The sequence below is a fragment of the Balearica regulorum genome, chromosome 6 (assembly GCF_011004875.1).
Source record: "Balearica regulorum gibbericeps isolate bBalReg1 chromosome 6, bBalReg1.pri, whole genome shotgun sequence".
In the NCBI taxonomy this organism is placed as follows: Eukaryota; Metazoa; Chordata; class Aves; order Gruiformes; family Gruidae; genus Balearica; species Balearica regulorum.
The window spans coordinates 39,268,282-39,288,822 of record NC_046189.1 but is presented as its reverse complement, the minus strand read 5'-3'; the positions used below and the strand labels follow the sequence as shown (position 1 = coordinate 39,288,822).

General features: G+C 40.5%; 1 long non-coding RNA gene across 1 annotated transcript; it reads right to left on the bottom strand.

Annotated features, from left to right (window-relative positions):
• Positions 1 to 10,333: 10,333 nt before the first annotated feature.
• On the bottom strand, positions 10,334 to 20,284 carry LOC142602281 (uncharacterized). Its single transcript, XR_012835946.1, has 3 exons — positions 19,889 to 20,284; positions 12,597 to 12,708; positions 10,334 to 11,815 (listed from the first exon to the last, which is right to left on the bottom strand). It is a non-coding gene; the product is annotated as an uncharacterized LOC142602281 (long non-coding RNA).
• Between the last annotated feature and the right edge of the window lie 257 nt (positions 20,285 to 20,541).

Below are 20,541 nucleotides of genomic sequence, written 5' to 3'. Positions count from 1 at the left end.
TGCTGACATCAGTCAGATGTCAAAAAGTTTAGTACTGTGAAAACTAAGAGTTGAGATTTAGCCCTAATCTCTGTGTCTTGGTTCCCTGAGCACAACACTATGAGTGATCACCAGTTTGCGGGGATATACGATAAAGACCGAGACAACCAGTCCCTCCATTATTGGCATCATAGAAATAACTTGGACTGTTCCACTTAAGAAGAAATAAGGCAAAAAGAACTATGGTATCACAGGACACCAAAGATTCACCCCAGTTTGACTTGGAAAAGATTGAGTTGTCTTAGTTTAAATACAAATTTGAGGAGCAATATAGCAAAGACACCAAAAGCACCACAAAATGTAGGAAGCAGCCAAGGGTTCAAAAAGAACTCAAAACTCACCTGGAATTGCACTGGAAAAGCCATCAGAAAAATGCCTTCAGCAGAGGAGTTTTCAGACAACCTGCCCGGGCCCCTCATCCCTTCTGAACAGAGAATTTTGTTACAGGTACACAAAATCCAGTTGTGCCACAGAAGATTTCTTGATGGTATCTGCAGGGATGGAGAAGACCTGACATCAAAGAGATATGACACTGGAGATTTTTAGAATTATTTCCTATTGAAACTATTGAAAGTATGGGCTAGAGTCAAGTTCTGACTTCAGGGGCCATTTGCACAACTGAAAACTCACCCTTCCTTTCTTTCTCTGGAAATTTCTGCCTCATCTGTCATTGTCGCATCACTTCTGCAGCAAGGCTAGGACCTTGTTATCTCTCCAGCTTTGATTTATTCCTGCAGCCAAATCCATCCTTTGCAGCGAAAAGGGGATGATCCTGCAGGAAAAGCGTTTTTAGGCTACATTTTGTTACTCAGTAGCTGACTCTAGATTTGATATAGACAGATGTGATTAAGATGTCTCGGTTCTGCTTAGATCAAGAGCCCTAAAGCAGGATCTGTCACTGTGTTAGGACTCTGGATCCTGATCAGATTTGCACAAGCATTTAAGTTAGTGCAGTTTGGTGAAGCTTCAGGAAAGAGTGCTTTCACCAAGTGAGCAATGCTGGTAAAGCTCATCATTCCTTTTTCACCATAGCCATGAAGCTTCACGTCCTGCCTTACCACACTGATTTGTCCCAAGTCACTGCTACTAGAAATGATGCAGAGACACAGAGTTTCTGTGGCTTTGTTTGGAGGAGCAAAAGTTTAAAATGCAAAAGGAGAGATAATTAGCACAATTCCAGCTCCAGTAAGAGGATTTCATTCACCTGTTTACATAGGACAGACAAAAACCCACCGTCAGCTGCACAGCATGCCCAATGGGGTAGAGCAGGTCCAACTCAGTAAACGCCCTGCTCTCGGGTTAGCATCTCTGCTGCTCGGATGATCATATAAACAGCACAATCAGATACCCAGCAATAAATCAAAACCAATATGCAACTCTTAGGCACAGATCCTATGTACCGTCACAGCCTGTTCCAGACTCATGGTGGAAGAGGGAAGCTGGCCTGCAGCCCCTCTACCTTCCAGGAGCCTCCAGGCAAGGGTTCATAGGGCTGCCCTGCTCCAGGGACAGATGAAGAGCACCTCATACCACCTGTATTTACCTCGCAGAGGTGCTGGAGGCCGTAATTAATTACCGTTTGTAGAACTCATTGAGATTGTTAGAGAAAGGCACTACAGAGAGAGTGGTGTTATAAATTATTATACTTGAAAACATTCAAACTCTTCAGCCTTCCACTGCTTCCCTTCTCACTAACTTGAAGCATTTCCTTTTCTCCTCCTGAAACAAAATTTGCCCTCTTGACACGCACAAACCATTAGAGAGGCTGTATTTACAAGTACCTACCAGTATTTTCTCAAGTTTATTTTGACATTGACTTTTAATCAACATGATGATGATTGAAAAAGCTGGTCCAATGTTTCACTAAAAAGGAATATTAAAAGTACATTGATTGTGTCTGCAAAGATATGCAATTAAAAAGTATGAGTCAAGCGCTGTTATTTAACACTTGACTTTACTTATTTTGAACTCTTGTGGCCCTGTTGTATACATGGCTAAATGTGCAATGCTGTGTGTTTCAAGTAAATCGGCTGTAAGCAATTTTATATTTTAATGAAAATAATTACAGTTTGAGTAATATGAAGTGTGTCTGAAGTATAACCCCCGATGCTACTTCCCCAGAATTAGCTGTGATATAAATTATCATGATTTATTATGGTTACTCTGTGCTTTATGTGTTTGTAGGGGATCCTGGCTAGCAATGATGATTCTTAACTAACACAGAATTGCGTTTCAAAACCAATTTTTTCTTGGATCTCATCTGTAATTCTTTCACAAAAGTGATATGATTTAACTATGCTGCAGTATGTGATATTGCAAAGATGGCATTATTGTGCTGTCATTTTGACAGCTTACTTTAATTTACACCATTTAATGGATGAATACTTTTTTTTTTTAAATCTGGTGTTATTCTTTCTTAATATACCATATGCCATCGATCCCACATACACTTCTTTGCATAAGCACATCAAATTATACAGTGGTATAGAGCAACCTATGTGTCATATACAACCTACCTTTTGAGTGACACATCAGAAGGTGAGGTCCTGTCTGTTCTTCAAGGATACTGTGGATCCTAAGACATTTTTGAACCGTGAGTTAAAATATGTTATACGATATGTTACGTACCGATTGGCATCTGTCCACCTCAGAGATGGGCACTTTTCAGATACAGTGTACAAAAATAAATTTATGAAAGTCATTTGCCTTAGCAGAAGCAGCACTATAGAAAGTGTAAAGATTATAATAATTACATTACTGCAAAAGCTAGTATCTGCAGCAGCTGGTTTCAATTGCAACCATTATTTTAAACTATTTTGTCAAACAAAATCTCTTCCACTTCCTAACATGTTGTGCCAGCTAATGGTAAGTAACTACTCATCAGTATGTGCGAAGGTTGGACAATCATTACCTTTGTCTTCTTGGGGGGTGGAGGCAGGGGGCAGCCTGGTCACTCTTCTGTCATGGGAATTATGGAGTGACCTCCAAAGAGGATACACCAGTCTGATCCAGGCCTGTGCCCACCTCTCTCATAAATGTACACCTCTGATGAGTAAACCTCAGCTCAACAGATCTTCCACATCCCAAGTCCTTTATCTAGGCAACCTTCCTAAAAGAGACAAATGCTCAGGCTGTGCATATTACAAACTACTCAGAAGTTGTGCAGCTACATAGGATGCCACTAAGCTCAAGAGAGCAAGCCCTCCTTCTCGGGAGGACCCATTACCCTGGGTTCATGTAGGATGTGAAAACATCTACACAGCTTCCATGTGACACCTGGCTTTTATCTGCCTTACTTGGGCCCATCCACAAAAACCTGTGTTGACATACTGAGCAGAGCCTGCAATCCTGGCACAGGAGTAATCTCTGAAGAACTCAGCAAAGCTGCTGTGGGACCTTATCTCAGTAGGGGAAAATTTCATGGTGTCTTTGGGAAGCAGTCCAGTTTAAGAAAACAATAATTTCAGAACAGGGTAGAAAGCAAGCTGATGATACCCTGAGAACTTAGCTTTATATGGTAGACTTTTGTCCACTTTCCAAGGACACCTAAGAGTTAAATAATTTAAAACTATAACAAAAACAAAAAAAGATAGCCTAGCCATTCTATTTTCCTGTTACAAATATTATTTTTGGACTGAAATGCTACAAACAAAAATGCAATAAGAGCTGAAGATTTTAAGCAGGAGGTATCCAAGGTTGAAAGGATTTTGTTGACATGAACTAAGAAATACAGCATATCTTTATACTTACTTAGCTCTTTGATATTATACATGATACCCAGTATAGCATTACAACCAACTGTACATGTCATAAAAATACAGAGATTCCACGTGTAGTAAAACTGCAGTGAATTAATACCTCTGTCAAGGTGTATCCTGTGATGTATTAAGCCATCCTTACTTCAAATTCCAGTTCACACATTCTCTACAGCTCACATGACTGAGGAAGTGCAAACATTCCAGCAAAACCAGGAAAGAGTTTATTTTAAATTCCATCATACTGACTACCAATACATTTGGAATAAGAAAACACATGAGATATTTAGAAAATTATGTGCTTATTCATAGATGTTAATTTTTGTGGATTTTTTTTTTTTTTTAAATGTTAATTTAAAGGCAGTAGCTAGGATTTCATGTGTGACTCACCTAAAAAACTGTTAGGAGTTCTGTATGACCAGAAATGAGGTATTTGCATATAACCAAGAAACAGATATTGACAACTGATACATGCTTCCAGCACTTACTGAAAATTATCAAGAATTTAAATTATCTTCAGATGCCTATTAAGCAAGCTGCAGACCATTGAACAGCAGATCAAAAAACTGACACAAATGTGATTTTTTTATTTTTTTTTTTTAAGACATTAGTTTGAGTAGTCACTTCAGGTAGAAAAATATCAGAGCTAAACGACAGTGAAAGAAAAGCCAGCAAATATTTATGAGTTAGGAAGAGCTTTTCATTTATAACAGAATTATTTACTTTTTTTGCAGAAGACATCTTTGCTATAGGACTTAGCATTTGCCTTGGGCTTCGTTGCAGGGGTAGTGAAGTTGCAGCTTTTAAAGCTCTGGTAGAAATCCTACAGTGTGGAAGGGGCAGTGAACAGCAGCTCTATCCCCTTCCAGTGTGTAAGAACAGATTGAGAAACTTTACAAGTTGGACAGACAACCCCTTGACCCCCATGATATTGGATAACCCTCTGCGCTGTCACGCAGCGTCATCTTACTGGCTGCCTCCAAAATGGACCTTCCTTACGTGTGTGGAAAGGGCACTTGCCTACGTCTGAGACAGACCTCCTCCCATCCTACTTAACCTATGGAAGAAAAACAAAACAAACAAAAAAACCCCTCTAAACAAAATAAATAAAACAATTAAAAACAACAACAACAACAACAACAACAACAAAAAACCCCACAAACCACAAAAACAAAAAAAACCCAACAGAGCAAAGACGACGTTCACAGAAAATTGAAGGCAAAGCCCAAAATATTTCCCAAACCAGCCTTGATAAAGTAAATTTTTAGGCATCACCCCCCACTTTCAGGGTGGGAACAGAGCTCTGGAAAAATACAGCAGGCTTAGAGGCCCTGACGGAAAGGAGAGTGTTTCTGGACACTGAGAAAAGCATTGGAGCACACGGGTATCATATCATACTAATTTCTGATGGATTTAGTTGGTCAGCCCTCTTCCTCCTTCCATACAATACATGCACACTGATCTGTAACACACACATATGGACACCAGCATATAGGCAGCAAATGCCAGATCAGATATAGTAAGGGTAAATTTAAGAGATTATAAATGTTTTTTTTCATAATAGTATGTATTCAATATTGTCACTAATACAAGAGTCCACAGACATAATTTGAAAGCTTTTCTTCTCTCTTATGTGACCATAACATAATAAAGGAAAATTATTTCAATTCAACTTAGTAACAGCTTTGCTGCATTGTCATTAGAAGGTGATTTAAAAAGGCAAAACAACTTTCATTTTGAATCTCTAAGGTGAACCGCTGCCATAGTGAAAATCAGTCAAAAAGGTTCATTCCTGCCATTAGGTCCTGAAAAGGTGAAACAGTTTCGGTGGGGAGGAGGACGGGGAGGACCGTGGTGGCGTTGGTACAGCACGTACTGCCTTTGCCACTGAGGTCCTGTGAAATCAGTACTGTACCACCTTCACAGCCGTGTCCAGCCCCCTCTGCATGGTTTTAAGCACAAGTCTAGCATTATATATTTGCAATGAGCCTGCCACGGAGGCATTTTGTTCAAAGAGATGACGAGATTTGCTTTATCAGATAATGCTACAGTCCTGTCTAATGTGGCACATGAGGAAAGAGACACTTCCTTAAAAAACACTCAGAATTTCTCTTTATGCCACCCACACATACAGTCATTACTTAGCCATCCTGAAAGACAAAACTGTGTGCTGCTTTCGTGTACTGCAGAACATCCCTACCCCTCGCACTTCTGGTGGAAGTCTGTGGAGGAATAACACCGTCAGCCGGTTGTTCATCAGCCGCCGCGAGGCTGCCAAATGCACAGAGCCGGATTTCCCCAAGGCCTCCCTTCCCTTTTCGGCACAGAGCTCAGTGCGCTGAGTGCGTTTTGGGTGTTCAGCTCAGTAAAAAACCTGGCCACAAGATTTAGAATCAAAGGCACCGAGTTTCAAACCCTGCTGAAAATCTGGCACTTGCTGAGATGTCGGAGTACTTATGGTCAAAACATGGCCGTAATCACTAAAATATACAATTGCCATTCACGATCAGAAGTACTCTGTCACACAAACAGTTTCATTGACTTCAGTCACAGGAAATACTAATTTTGTCTGACACTGGAAAGGACTTCTAAGACCTAGAAGACAACAATAGCATAAATATTATTGAGACAGAGCTGTCTTTGTCCAGTCATTAAGACTGTATCACTACTTCAGTGGATACAAACCAGAATCAGTGTTAATTCTATAAATATTTCTGCATCACCTCACCAGTGTGTGGGAGCAAGTGGTGGGCTTCTTTTATTCCCTGGAAAACATAAAGAAGAAAGAAACGGTAGAGGGAAAGATGGAGATCTCAGTCAGAGATCAAAGCACAAAACAGTGACACGGAGCCTGAGAAAGGATAAACAAATTACTGCTTTATGAGTTTTGGGTTTGTTCAATCTCAAAAAACAGTTGCACAATTGAGATACTCAACATCTGAGTTTTAAAATGACTGCTCTGGGATGGTCCCTCATTAAGAGACCGGCTCTATAATGCATCAGGCTAATGGACCAGTGTGCATCATCAGCCGGATGATAGATATACCTCAAGTCAAGCATATGCTCCAGCATTTGCCTATAAAATTCTTTTGAACATGGGCTCAGGGTCCTGGGTTAGACCAGACATAGCAGTCTTACAATATTTTCTTAAAGTATTGCCCAGCCTTGGAAATACAGCTTAGCGTCTTGGATTCTTCTCATAAAGTGAAAAAGGCCATGTGTCTTGTAAAGACTAGCCCCAAGGGAACTGAGGTAAAGTATTTTTGTAGCCTTAACACAAATTTTCCTTGTGTTTATGGCTTCATTATTTCAGTGGGTGTGTTATTTCAGTGTGTTTTTCTGCTACTTATTTTCTATCTTTTTTACTGCTCTCTTTTTTTCTGTCCTTTTTAAATAAGGAAAATGGACTCAACAGATGAAGCAGAAGTCTTTATAGCAGAGCTACTGGTTTTCATTTTTTTCCTGAACCTCAAATAGTCACACACTTAATATGCTTAAAGAATATTTCTGTAACATTATAATATTAAAGTTACTGTTAATGTCTGGTCAGTGGAAAAGCTCCCCATATGAACAGAGATGAAAATTTCTAGGCATCTATCTTCTCTTAAATGTCGTTAAAGAGTTAAGACAAAATGAATTAAAGTAATACAACCAACAACAGCAAAATTGTTTCTGATTAGCAGGAAAACCCAGGATTAGGATGCGGTTACTCTATAATTGCAAAATCTGATCTTCAGTAATATTTGGCAGGGTAGAAAGGAAAAAAAGCAGTGAAAGCACTGAAAACTAACACTTAGCTTGTTCAAGGTAAATTCATTTAAAGTACTGGTCTCCACACCTATGGAGTTGGTCCCTACACTGGCAGACACCTACCTCCGTAGCAACCTGTTGAAATTGGTAAGACCGATACTCCCTAGCACACCTGTCTAGCCTGAGCAGTGGTTTTTTGCACATAAATGCCATTTTTGTTTGGTGCCAAAGGTACATGAATTGGTACAGCTTCAACCGAAATGCACAAAGACAGCAACTATTGATCAAGCATAGCTAAACTGATGAATTTTCTATTCTGATGACCCATCCAAATTTCCAGTTTATTAATTATCACATTTACTTTACCTAATGTCAACTCACTTGCCAGATCTGCTTTACTGGTTGCTTGTTTGCCTAATTAGCAGTAATTTACATATTAACTGAGCCTGTAAGTTCCCTGTACAGTCTGGGCTTAGGGACTCTGGTGATCACCAAGCTGTTGGTCAAAGTTTTTATAACAAGTAATGCTTAAGTAAATTCTACAAGCCATCACCCTAGGGCAAAATAATTCCATGATAGGGATGGCTAGGTAAAATAATAGGAAGTTTGAAGCTTTCCTCAAACTTCAACCAAAATCTTGATCCAAATCTTTTACAAGATATGAACTTAAGTTCTCTTTTTACTTTTTTTTTTTTTAATTTTTCATAACCTTTTGTTCCATGCCAGGAAAAAAAAAAAAAAAAGGAAAAAAAAAGAAGAAAAAAAAAGAAAGAAATACCAAAATATCAAGACAAAAGGCTATTCTTGGATTTGCGACATGAGAAAATCCAGGAAGGAAAGGAGACCTCATAAGAAAGCCTGTTTTCACATCATTTTAACATAACTTTCAAAGTGTGTATGTACGCAGGGACAGAAAATGGTATGTCAAGTTAACAAAACAAAATGTACTGTAACATGACGAGTTACTTTGCTTACCAAGTCAAAATAGCCAGTACGATGCATTAAAACCCAGCAGAGTCCTTGTGTTCCTGTCCCACGATGCGCAGACCACGTCTTCAGTGAGAGCCTTTTAACATCGAGTTATCCAGTGCTCAGCAGAGCCATGGCTTCGCACAGAGCAAAACATCACAGAGGTCTCCCCCTTCAGCTGGATGCATCTCAAAGGCTCCCTAGATTTCATTCAAATATTTTTAAAGTATGATGGAGAGGTATATGTACATTGTATAGGCATAGGACAAACTCAAGGCAACAGGTAGAAGTATGCTCAATGGAGAGCAGATTAGCAAGTTGGAGTAGTTAACGTTTTACTGTCTCAAACAAAGCAAGAAGCGTAACAAAAAAATAAATGGAATAGATTTAACGCACGGAACAGTTTGGTAGGAAACAACGCGATTGACTCAACTGAAAGCAGACTAGCATCAAGGAATACTGCTTTACTGAATAATAACAAAGGGCAACTCACGCCCCTTCTTCCCCCGCTCACAACTAGTGCAACATGACTGGATTTGCCACGAACACGATTGGACTCGGCATGGACAGGAAAAGGTACCCAAAGCACATCATAAAAATTAATTATGGATGTAAAGTCTATTAATTCATCATTTCTCTGTAGCTTAATTTCTCCTTTTGTTTCCTTCTGGTTTTGGAGTTTCAGAGAATGCCCAAGTTTAAGATTCTCCTCCTACACATAGGACTATGCATTGTACTCAACCTATGTCATGTTATTTCTGCTGAACTACCTCCGCCTTCATGAAATAACCTAATTCTGCTTCCAGGCCCTTTTGATTAGACAGTCCTTATTGAGTGAGATCAAATTAGTGGAAAACTAGGAAGGATACATAAAAAGACACTGGTCATTGACAAAATTGAAATGGCAACCAAAGGTACCTCCCTGCAAATGCTTTGCACTACAGTTATAAACGTTTCGTCTTACAGAGACCAGCCCTGTGAGTCAGCTCAAAGTTTGAGCAGGAGAGCCCAGCACTGGCTGTAAATGAGTTTGTACTGGTGGTCAGGATCTGGCCATTGGACAGACTTTACCATCCCTTCCCTTACCCCTTATGTTTCTCATACCTGGTGCAGGGCTCAGGCAGCTGCTGCAATCTGGCCGTGTGAGACAGCAGCCTCATAAAAGTGGATATCGGTGTCCTTTTCACACGCTCATCTAATAATTTTCCTAGAAAAGCACCCATGTAGGAAACTGCCCCTCATTGTGGTCTAACAACCTAACCAAGGGTTAAAATACTGATCTTTACCTAGGAGATAACATAGCTTGACATGTTTCATCAAGCATGTGGTTCTCACTTCAGTTCCAAAGCGCTTCTCTGAAAAGTAAAAACAGAACAAAAAACCCTAAGATCGCTACTAACATGTAAACTATATTTAAGTAAAGCAAAATAGCAGAGAAAAGAACTTTTTTATTGTTAGCACAATAGAAAATTAAACACCAAACTTTAAACAAATTGTGCCATTTGGTTTTGCAGCAGCAAAAGAGTTTATTATTTCACTATTTCATCTCACCTTGTGTCATTAAAATATAGGACACAAGTAGTAAAACACAAAGTAAATATGCACATATCTTTACACCATGTAGTGTAGCTATAAATCTTACTCTTTGATAACAGCTGTACTATAGCAATCATTTGAGTAGTGCAGCTGCCACAACAATATCAAATTTTATAGTTAAAAAGCAGTCAAAACTTTAATGGTACAGTGGAGGTAGATATATATTGTGCTATAAATAAACATTATCTAATGAAGAAATGAAACATGTTTATTTTTCCTTGACATATCGTTCAATATCATATATCTTTGCTCCTGCAAGCTGCTATAATAGCAGCCATTATACTTCAGCATGTATAACAACAAAGTCTGTAGTTGTACTAATTAAGTTGGATTTAAATGAGGGATGGGAGAACTTCAGACAACGTGGCCTTGCAAGCAAGGCCTTCATTTCATTAAAGCAGTATCTTAAAATGTTATCGGAGTTAACATGTGCTGGCAGAGGTTCTGAAGTGGTTGGGAATGCAGTGAGAAATGAGTGGGTTTTCCCCTTAGACGATGACTTTTGCTGTGTTTGTCTGACACGGTGTAATCGATCTGGTGAGCAGGAGAGCATGAGAACTGATGTACTGGTTCAGATGAGTAGTCGCTGCCACATTATTCAAAGCCATGAAAAACCTCTGAAAGGATACAAGAAGGCACAGGTCTAGCGGAGGGAGGCTCATGCTCCTCCCATGGCAATACGTGCCAGAACACAGTCTCCATGAACTGACTGTTTTCTGGGATTACTGGTGTGCTCACGTTGAGTCTAGGGATGCAGTGACAGAGCATTGGTGGCACTTACGGAAACAGTCACCTGCCTACTGCATAAAGAGTGAATGAGGGCATGGAAGTGTGGAAGAAATCTTCAGCAGACACGCTAGAAACGTCTAATTTGGAACGGTCCACGGAACATGACTCATCATGCTACATAAGGAAGGGCCACAAAACATTGTCTACAACTCAGGTGCGTGTTTCTACAAGCATTTTCACTTGAGGCCAGAGTGGACTTCTACCAGTCCCTTCTACCCACCACCCCAGGAGCCACTGCAAAGAGCTATCTGGAAACCACGCACCGGGTACCCTTTGAACGGCACTACAATGCAGGTGCGCACCAAGGGCAGACCCAATGCCGTCTGATCACTAACAGGGGGTCGGTCCGTGGGACCGCACTAGTCTCAGTCCAAGGCTAAACCCTAAAACATAAACGTGGTAGATCTGAGGTCCTCAGTGCCAGCTAGTCTCCTCTTCAGAGCCATCCCTACTGCTCCACTGCTCACTAACATAGCCGTAGCCTCAGACCACTAAATAAAAGACCAAAGCCCACAACTACAGTACGTCACAAGATGAGAAAGAGAGATGGGAGAGAGGGAACAAATATCCTGGGTTCCTGCAACACTCGGCAATTTGGCAAGTAAAATTCATGAACTCCATTTTCTTAAAAATCCTCCTTGGGAAGCTGCGCTTCCCCTCTTCACATCAGAAGAACGATGTTAGAAGCATCCTTGCCAGAAGGGAGATTACCGTCTTGCCTGGAGTTTGCCTCCTGTTCGGTGCGGGTTTCTCTGAAGGTGACACACAGACTCCCTGGTGGGAACTGCAGCGACCCAGGGGAGCTGATCCATTGGAGATCAAATCCATGACAAACAGCTTACCGCAGTTAAACTTTGTGCATGCCCACCATCAGAGATCCTCAGGGTGCTTTCGCTTACCATCAGCAGCGCATTTATCTGAAAAACCCCATGAGATGCTATAAAATAAACCCAACAGCTGTTAGCAGAAGATGACAAATCCTAGATACCTTTTTGTCACATTGCAACCTATACAATTTACTCCATGTTTACAAATTGCTACAGAAAAATATTAAGTCCTGGCATTTAGAGAAGCTCTAGAAATTACTCACTCCCCTGGAATTCCGCATGACAAATTAAGACTATGCTTCGACTCCTAATAAATGTAGCTTAAGCAGAGTTTCATAAACATTCTTGAGATTTCTTCTGTAACAGCTTTATTTTGGCTCCCCACTTTTCCTGCTTAAACAAATGGAAAGGTTGGCTGATATTGTCAAAATATAGCACTTCTCATGAACCAGGAGTCATTTATTAATGTAATTTATTGAGCTTGAATTGTAAAACATAAAATCATATTTCTACAGGGGAAGAAAAAAAAAAAAAAAAAAAACCTCATTACCCTAAGCTAAGATTATTTTCTTTTAAAAGACAAATTATTGCAATCTTGGATTCTGTAAGTAAGATTATGTGCTTCCAGAACTGGCCTTTCAGAGGCCAACAGGGTAAGTTTTAATGAACCGTGCAATGTTGGGTAAGAACAGAACAGATGTTTGCACGACCATCAGGTAGACCTTTGTTTATATAAATACGCCACAGTAGATAATATCTAATACCTTTCTCATGGCTTAAAATAACCTTCCCACTAAAAATACAAACAGGCTTTTTCCCAGTTGTGAACATGCTTAAAATCTAATTAATACACAGCTGATTGCAAACCCACCAAACTGCTCACGCAGGGTCGGACCTGTCATCCAGCGTCACCTCTTTCATGACACAGTCTTAATCTCCTCCTTTGTCGTTATATTGCAGTTTTTGCTCTAAAGGTTTCTGCACTAAAAAAGTGTGAAGGTGAAGCCATAGTTCAATTCAATTTATTTTTATATTGCCTCTCATACAAAGTCTTTCAAAACGCTTTATAGTGAGAGATAAAATAATCATATAACACTTGCCAGAATTCAGCACGGTGACTTTCATACACTCAGGATAAAGCTACGTACCAGGGAAGTAAAATTTAGAAAATTTAGAAACAGGGAGCGTATTAATAAATATGCATTGGTTCCACACTGTATGGTAATGAGAAGAGGGAAGCAGATCCCTGTTATGGTGTGTTCGTAGCCCACCCTTTGGGTAGGAGGGTCCCTCCCAGCTCTGCAGATGAGGCACGTGCATGGAGGAGGACGAGCACGGTGAGGACGGTGGGGCTGGAAGGCATGAGGAAGGCATCACCCAAAGGAGCCCTCCACAACTACACTGGGCACAGAAACGTGGGTCAGTTGTATCCCCCTGTATCTAAAGCACGATAACCATTCAGAAAATGAGAATAAAACTTCAGTCTGCCTTGAGAAAGGAAAAGAAAAACACACCGAGTCACTGACATTCATCGTCTGACGAACACAACACAGGAATAGCCCCACAAACAGGGAGGGAAATGTTTCTGCAAAAGAAAAGCCTATAGTGAGGAGACAGGCAAAAAAAAATTAATGGCAACACCATTGTTGTATTTAACTTAAATTATTTATAAAAACTCAGTGTCCAAAATATCACCCTATATTAATAATGCAATTATTTATAAGGATAAACCTGGAAGGAGGTGCCCACCGCGCGTTGGCTGTACGGTGCGGTCAGCAGCCAGCGCACAGCGACAGGCAGGGACTCAGCGGGTGGGCTTCATTTACTCCGCTGAAACCATCCTGCGAAACAGGCACAGAAAAACTGCCTCTCGGGCGCCCAAAGTAACTCTAAATTCTGTAATACAGTCTTAAATCGTCATTCGAAAAGTTTACTGCATCTCTGAGGCCCATCATTTCAGATGCCCACACATAAAGCAGCCTGGTAAAAGAGCATTTAAGAAAATATTTGGGCAACAGCTAATATTTCTTCCTACCTATCTTCACGCCCACGCCGCTCAACTCAAGTCACATCTTTATAATGCACAGTAAGAAAACACAATATATAGTAACTCATTTTCTGACCTTTTTAATATTTCTGTCATTGATTGTCAGAAGTGAGGACTGTTCTCTATCCTAAGGTGATGGATTATTTAATTAACTATTGACCTTTTCAGTATCAGATGTTGACAATGAATGCGCTCCTATGTAAGCTGCCTCCTCGGGATGCTGTTTGGTTCTCCGTTGCACGACAATTTGTCTCACGTTTTGGTTTTAGGCCTAACGTTTCTATTATGCTCGTTTGAAAATGAGTCAAAGTCTTGAATTTAGTGAGGAATACTTTTACGATCTACTGCTTTGAGGGGCTTTTTTTGAACATCAGCTGTATGTATTACAGAATTTATGTGAATGTTAACAGAATTAAGGCTTTCATAGATAGAATCATTTCTACTGCTTACCTATTAGGTTTCTGGCATGCTTTCAGGACAACTTCTGCACCGGGAGGTAAAGCAGCCCACACAGAAAGGAAAATTGCTCATCATCTGTGCACACGGGTCAAGAGGCGTCCCAGACTAAAAACTGTAAGAATCATTTAATATTACGCTTTGCCTTTGGGCCCAGCAAAGACTCCAGCCAGGAAAATGACATTTATACCAAGCACCTTTAAAAAGCAAGCATTTCACTACTTTCCCACATGACGGGCAACGTAAAGCCTTGTTTACACGCAAGCAAACTGACTTAAGACTTTTTCTCCCCAAAAATAAAGAGAAAGGTTCCAGATCTTCATTCTGCAGACCCGGGATCCCAGCACTCCTTTCTCAGCGATTACATATTCAGCTACAATCTTTTTATAAGCAAAGAAGGTATTTTCCTCCACGAGCGTGTTGTTGGAACCGAACACTGAACAAATGATCCGTGCCTCCAGGTTGTCAGAGAGATTTACATGTGACTACACAGCAGTTTGGGTATTCCACTGTGATTTCTCGCCAGGGCCGAGCGAGCTGATTAATCTAACATATTCCTGGTAGAAACTGTCCAGCATTTCTCCAGGAAAAAAAGCTTGTAGCCTGGCACACCTTCACAATAAATATTCTCTGCTAATTTCATCTGTTCACTTAGAAAACACCTTTTTGCCAAAACCAGTACCCGATAGAAGCTTTGGGGGCTTCTTCTGGGTGGTAAGTGGTCATTAATATTTTTTTTAAAGTGTTCTATTTCCTTAATTATTTTGGCAACTATATAACCATACAATAACTTTATAGGAACAAAGTCCATAAAGAATCCCTGTACCAGCAGAGAATAACAATTAACAAATTTCCAGGAGGGCTGTTTATAACAAATCATCGTGCTCCCCTCTTTTTTCTTTTTTTTTTTTTTTCCATTTTTTGGTCTGTGAAATTAGCAGCAGCACACACAGCAGTAAATATTCCTACCGCTGATGGATTTGGTAAGTGGTTTTAATCAGAAGCTTTCCTTTTGCATCAATCAGCTTTCCCCGTAACCTGAGAGAGACCCCTACATATGTCATTGATATACCAAGATAGCGGAGTTATACATCTGATTTTTTTTTTTTTTTTTTTGTGATGTTAATGCAATATTATGATAGATATCTATTAGCGAGGAGAGTGGAGTAGCAGACAGACTCCAGCGCCTTTGACAGCGGCTGCTCTTTCTTTGTCAGTGTCAATCCACGCCGGAATCGCGGGGAATGAGCAAATGTGACAGGAGAGGACCGCACCAATTATGGATGAAGGGATACTATCTACTCCCACTGGTTGATGTGATTTATTCGACGGTCCTTCTGCGTTTATAGAACAGCAGATTGTAGCTGCTTATGAAGTGACAAATAGCGCTCAATGACATTGACTGACTTGTCTGATCAATTTAGCTTGTCTGAAAAGTAACCGTGAATTGCTGTCCTTGTTGAATGACGGTATGAGGAGTCCCGGTTCAACTTTACCGATGTGAAATCTCAAATGCTGTTAGAAAACTGATAAAGACGACTCCCTTAAAACAAATAACGCTAGTCCCATGCAAGGAATGAAAAATAGTAACCTTTCCTGTAGCTATGGTTTGAAACTCATCTCACTTAAATAATGTTTTGTCTTTGAGACCGTGTCAGTGGAACATATTTATTCTTTTATGAGTTCTTGAATATTTGATATATTTTGGTGAAGAAGCAATGTATCTGATGGAGGGGAAACAAGTGGAGTTTTCTTGCAGGAACTGACAAAGCAACTTTCTGTGTTTTCTAGTACAGTGGTCAACTGCCATGATTTTCTTGAGTCTTGAGTCATTAGATTAATTTTTAAATTCAGAGCTCCTGGAATCTGATGATGATGTAATTCAGCTTTCATATTAAAATCATGAAGAAAAAGAAAAAAGGAAATTCCTGGCCTTGTGATCAGAGACCAACTTGGAAATGTGATTTCAGTGAACCCAGTATGATCAAAATCCTAAAGAAATTGGAAGCCAACTTACAAACGCTGAGGGTTTGGCTTTTTTTGAGGGGTTCTGAGAGCTAACCTTAGGAGTACAGGATCCTGACAGGACTTTTTAACACTTGGGGCTGACAGCACAGAAACTTTTAAGAAGTCTGGCTCATTTTGATAGAGCTGTTGTGTTAATAACCTAATATTGAAAACCATCAAACTTTCAGTGACTGGTGGCCCTTCTGGGAGAAGGCGTTGTTAAATGTGAAGAGGTGGCAGAGCCGGGCTATTGGGTGCCACATAATTCTCACCGCTTTCAGTGAGCTCCGGCAGGGCCCTCCTAATAATACTGGAAGTACACGATAAGGTGTTACTCAGCATGAGTAAAGACTGCACAATACAGCCTTTAAACAAACATTGAATTAAAAACCATTGAGAAACTGTTAACAAATTGTATTTTATCTAGCGTTAGATTAGTATTTTTATAAAGTCATAATGTCATGCCACACCTTATAAATAATACTTATGATATTTCTTATATGGAGCAGGCATGGGAGTTGCCTGCAGATGGTAATTCCACGTATAAATATATACAAACTTGTGAGTGGGTCTACACACACACATATCAATATATATATATATGGTCATACATACACATAAATCAATGTCTGCATGTGGGGGGTGCATGTGCACCGCTCATTATATATTACAATATTAAACTGTTATCCATGCACAAGTATATTTATGTATATATTTCAATTTATTAGAGCTAGGCAGTCCTTTACAGACTTAATAAAGAGCACCAGCATTATAAGCCAAGAACCATTTTTCCCTTTCCCTGTATTATTCAAATTTATTAAACAATATTTCACATTTGTTTGACACAATGTCAAACTCGGGACTCCTAAAGAACTGCTGCAGCTTTGGAACTGTTATGCTTTCTTGGACTTTAATCATTTTTGGCAAGGCTCCATTTCCTGTCAGAAAGTGAAACAGCTTAGGAATGTCATTTTCACGAAAGAAAACAGAGAGAATCCGAGAGGAAGTTCTCCTCCACTCCAGAGCCCCTAAGATACTCAAACACACTCGCAGGAGGGCTGGAATACATCAAACATTAGCAGAGGGAAAAGGACACACTTTTCCCACATTAAAATACATGGATAAAGTTGAACTTTTGCTAAAAATAGTTCCCATGACTAATCCTATTAAGTTTTTAAAAAATTGGGCTGTATCTCCCTTGAAGTCAAATTGTTTTTTAACTTCAGAATGACATTAGAAAAAGACTCTAAAGTGCCTTTGCTTAAGTCAAAGTCCCTGGAAGATTATTTTTTCTTTTTTTTTTTTTTTCTTTTTTTCTCTCTCTTTTTTTAAGTGAGATATGAAAAATGAGGACAGGAGCATGGATCACTCTTCTAAAAAGGCAATTTACCTATTGAAGAGGTGGGGAGTATTGGTCTCTCCCAGATCATAGCTTGTGATTTACTTTTTGAAAGACAGGCTCCCTAAGGAGGGAGGAGGTTAAAGGGAGCAGTTTAAAACTAACCCTTCGCTCTGCCAGCTCAGTGCCTACAGAAGCTGAGCACAGCCCGGGGGGAGAGGTGTATAAAGCCCTGCGGTATTTTTTGGGCAACAGCCACCTATTTTCTTCGTTCAGAGGGCTATTTATATAAAGAACACCTTGACTACTTGTTGTGATGAGGAAACAAGCAACGGCCAGATGGATTTTGAGAACACAACCCACACCCCAGCAGGAAAAACACTCCACTAGCAAAGTTAGCAGTTCCCAATGCATCTTGGCCACACGCAGCAAATATAACTAAGGACTTCTGACAACCACCAGATCCACGTACAATTTATGAATCCTATTTGAGGCTCTGCTGGGTGATTTTTTTTAATCAGATCAAACACTCTGGTTTTATTCCGAGTCTTACGCCATCCTGGTTTATTTGTGCTAACATACTAGACAGAAATCCCAAGCTATGGTAATACCATGGTTGGTTCAGAGCTGGCTGCAAAGGAGGGCGAGACTCCATTTCAAAAGGAAAAGTCATTTGCAGCAGGACACTGAAAGAAAAAGAATGTTTAGCTCCTTCAAGGAATTTGTCCTAAATCCAAACAACACTCATACAAGACCAGGAAAGGCAGGTAAGTTTATCTGTTGCATTTTCCCTAGAATTAGGATAAATACTAAGTGATGGGATTTTAGGAAACTTGCAAACGTCTTAACCTTGTTTGTTTTGGTTGTAATGTGTGCTTAAATCTGTGTTACAAACTCCAGCGGGGTATGTGCTGCCCTGTGGGACCGGTGTGCAAGTCAGTGGGTTGGTGAGCCTGAGGTGGGAGGACATCCCAGAACCACGGTCCAGGGGACTCAAACACAGGAGCCCCAGAAGAGACTACGCAGCTGGCGAAAACTAAGCAGGGAGCGTCACACGTCTTCAAGGAAAAGATGAAATTCTAAAGGGAAAGAACATAACCCGTACACATGCTACGAAAAGCACGCATGCTTCTAGCTCAGGCACGAGAAAGGTCAGGATTCAGCCTTAATGAAACCCTTCTCCAGCTGAAGCACTGGAGGAGGTTAGAGAAGGGAAAGTAAAATGAAAATAAATTAATGAACTCAGCAACAAATCAATACTTTCTATAGTTTGCTTATGAATTTTTCTATGAATAGATGAGCACAGAGCACAAGGGGATGAAGAATGGAGGGGTCACAGAAGTTGTCTACTTCCATAAAACTTCACTGCTCCCAGTTTAAACACATCCTCCATCTACCTTCTGCTCAGCACCAAACAGGGAGCGAATGCCAACAGCATAAACACGCGTTTGAGTTCATTCAGGTAGACACACACATACGTGCCCTTAGGGAAAGGAAAGAACAGGGCAGGTTATGGTAGGAAAACCACCCCCCCTTACATGTGCTTTTTCTCTCCATCTCTCGGGCAGCGTGGGTCAGGTACGATCGGGTGGTCCCAGCATGTTATACACACACCAGGGTACTGTAAAAACTCTCAGCGTCAGCCTACATCTGCTTGCACTGAAGTCATACCCCCCACCCACACTTCAATGGCAGCAGAGTCAGGTCAATACCAGAACACTTGTGAACACGTCGCTCACCACATCGCTCCTTCTCACCGCCCCATTGTTTTCCTTTCTGCCCCCAGTTGAGTTTTCACGGTAGTTTCTGACGATCCTATGAGAAATAACTCATTCCCCCAGCCCAAACCCATGCAATGGTAACCATCAGTCCTCCCACCGCACCGCTGCCAGTCGTCCTGACAGTATCTTCTGCCTTGGACCAGCTTCACTGCTAAATCTCTAGTTCAAACTAGGACATGGCATTTGTTTGTTGTTAAAAGTATAACTTTTTGTTTGCACTTATGACAACCTCTTGCAGCCAGTCAGTTACCAAGGAACATTTCCAGTCATTTATTTTCCAGCATAGGCTACAGGTTTCAATGGCTATATTCCACAGGAAAAAGAAAAAAAAAAAATCCAATTTCATGTGCAGATTAAATACTTCAAAGTCTCAAACACTCAAGCCATCACTAACACATGCGATAATATAAACTGGAATGAATTTTCAGGATGTAGTAGGCTGAACCTCAGCCTTCAGAGCAGCAGGCCTGAAGTGCCCTTTGACACCAGCTCTCCCCACCCCTCTCTGCCCCCAGCCACTAATTCCTCCTTACCCCATCTTCTTCTCATGCTCGGCCCCATCTGACAGCAGCTGGCAATCACCGATGGACACTAGAGCCCACAAATTCGTCCAAGCTACAGCTCAGTCTCCATTTCCGATCCACGCGCTCCAGGCACCACAGTGTCAGTTTATATTATAAACCCATGAAGCCAACTCATTTAAACGTCCCTCCAAAAATCTCCATTCCTCAGCATTCCATCTTCATTCAAGCCCATCTTTAACTTCATGGTGCCATGTATACTTTCCTGCCCATTAAGGCAAATGCTAGCACCTTCACCTTCAAGAACTGCTCTGCAAAGCTGCTGCTTGCAAGTCATGACAACACACTGCGCATCCTGTTCTCAACGGACTCTATGAAATGCTGTTTGATAAATCATTGTTCAAAGTTTTGTTAGTGTTATGGAAGGAGTCTTCTTTTGTACAGAGGAGAAGGAATTTGGAGAGTGAAATACAAGGAATTTACTGAACTTAGCGAGTTTAAAAAAAAAAAAAAAAAAAAGAAAAAATAAGAAAAAATCCAAAACAAACCATACCTTTAATAAGATGTTAAGCGACGATTGCCATGACCACTCCTTTTGATATGCTGTGTCACTTAAATCCCAGACTTTTGGCATTCCCATTGTTATAGGTGCCTCTGAAACATAG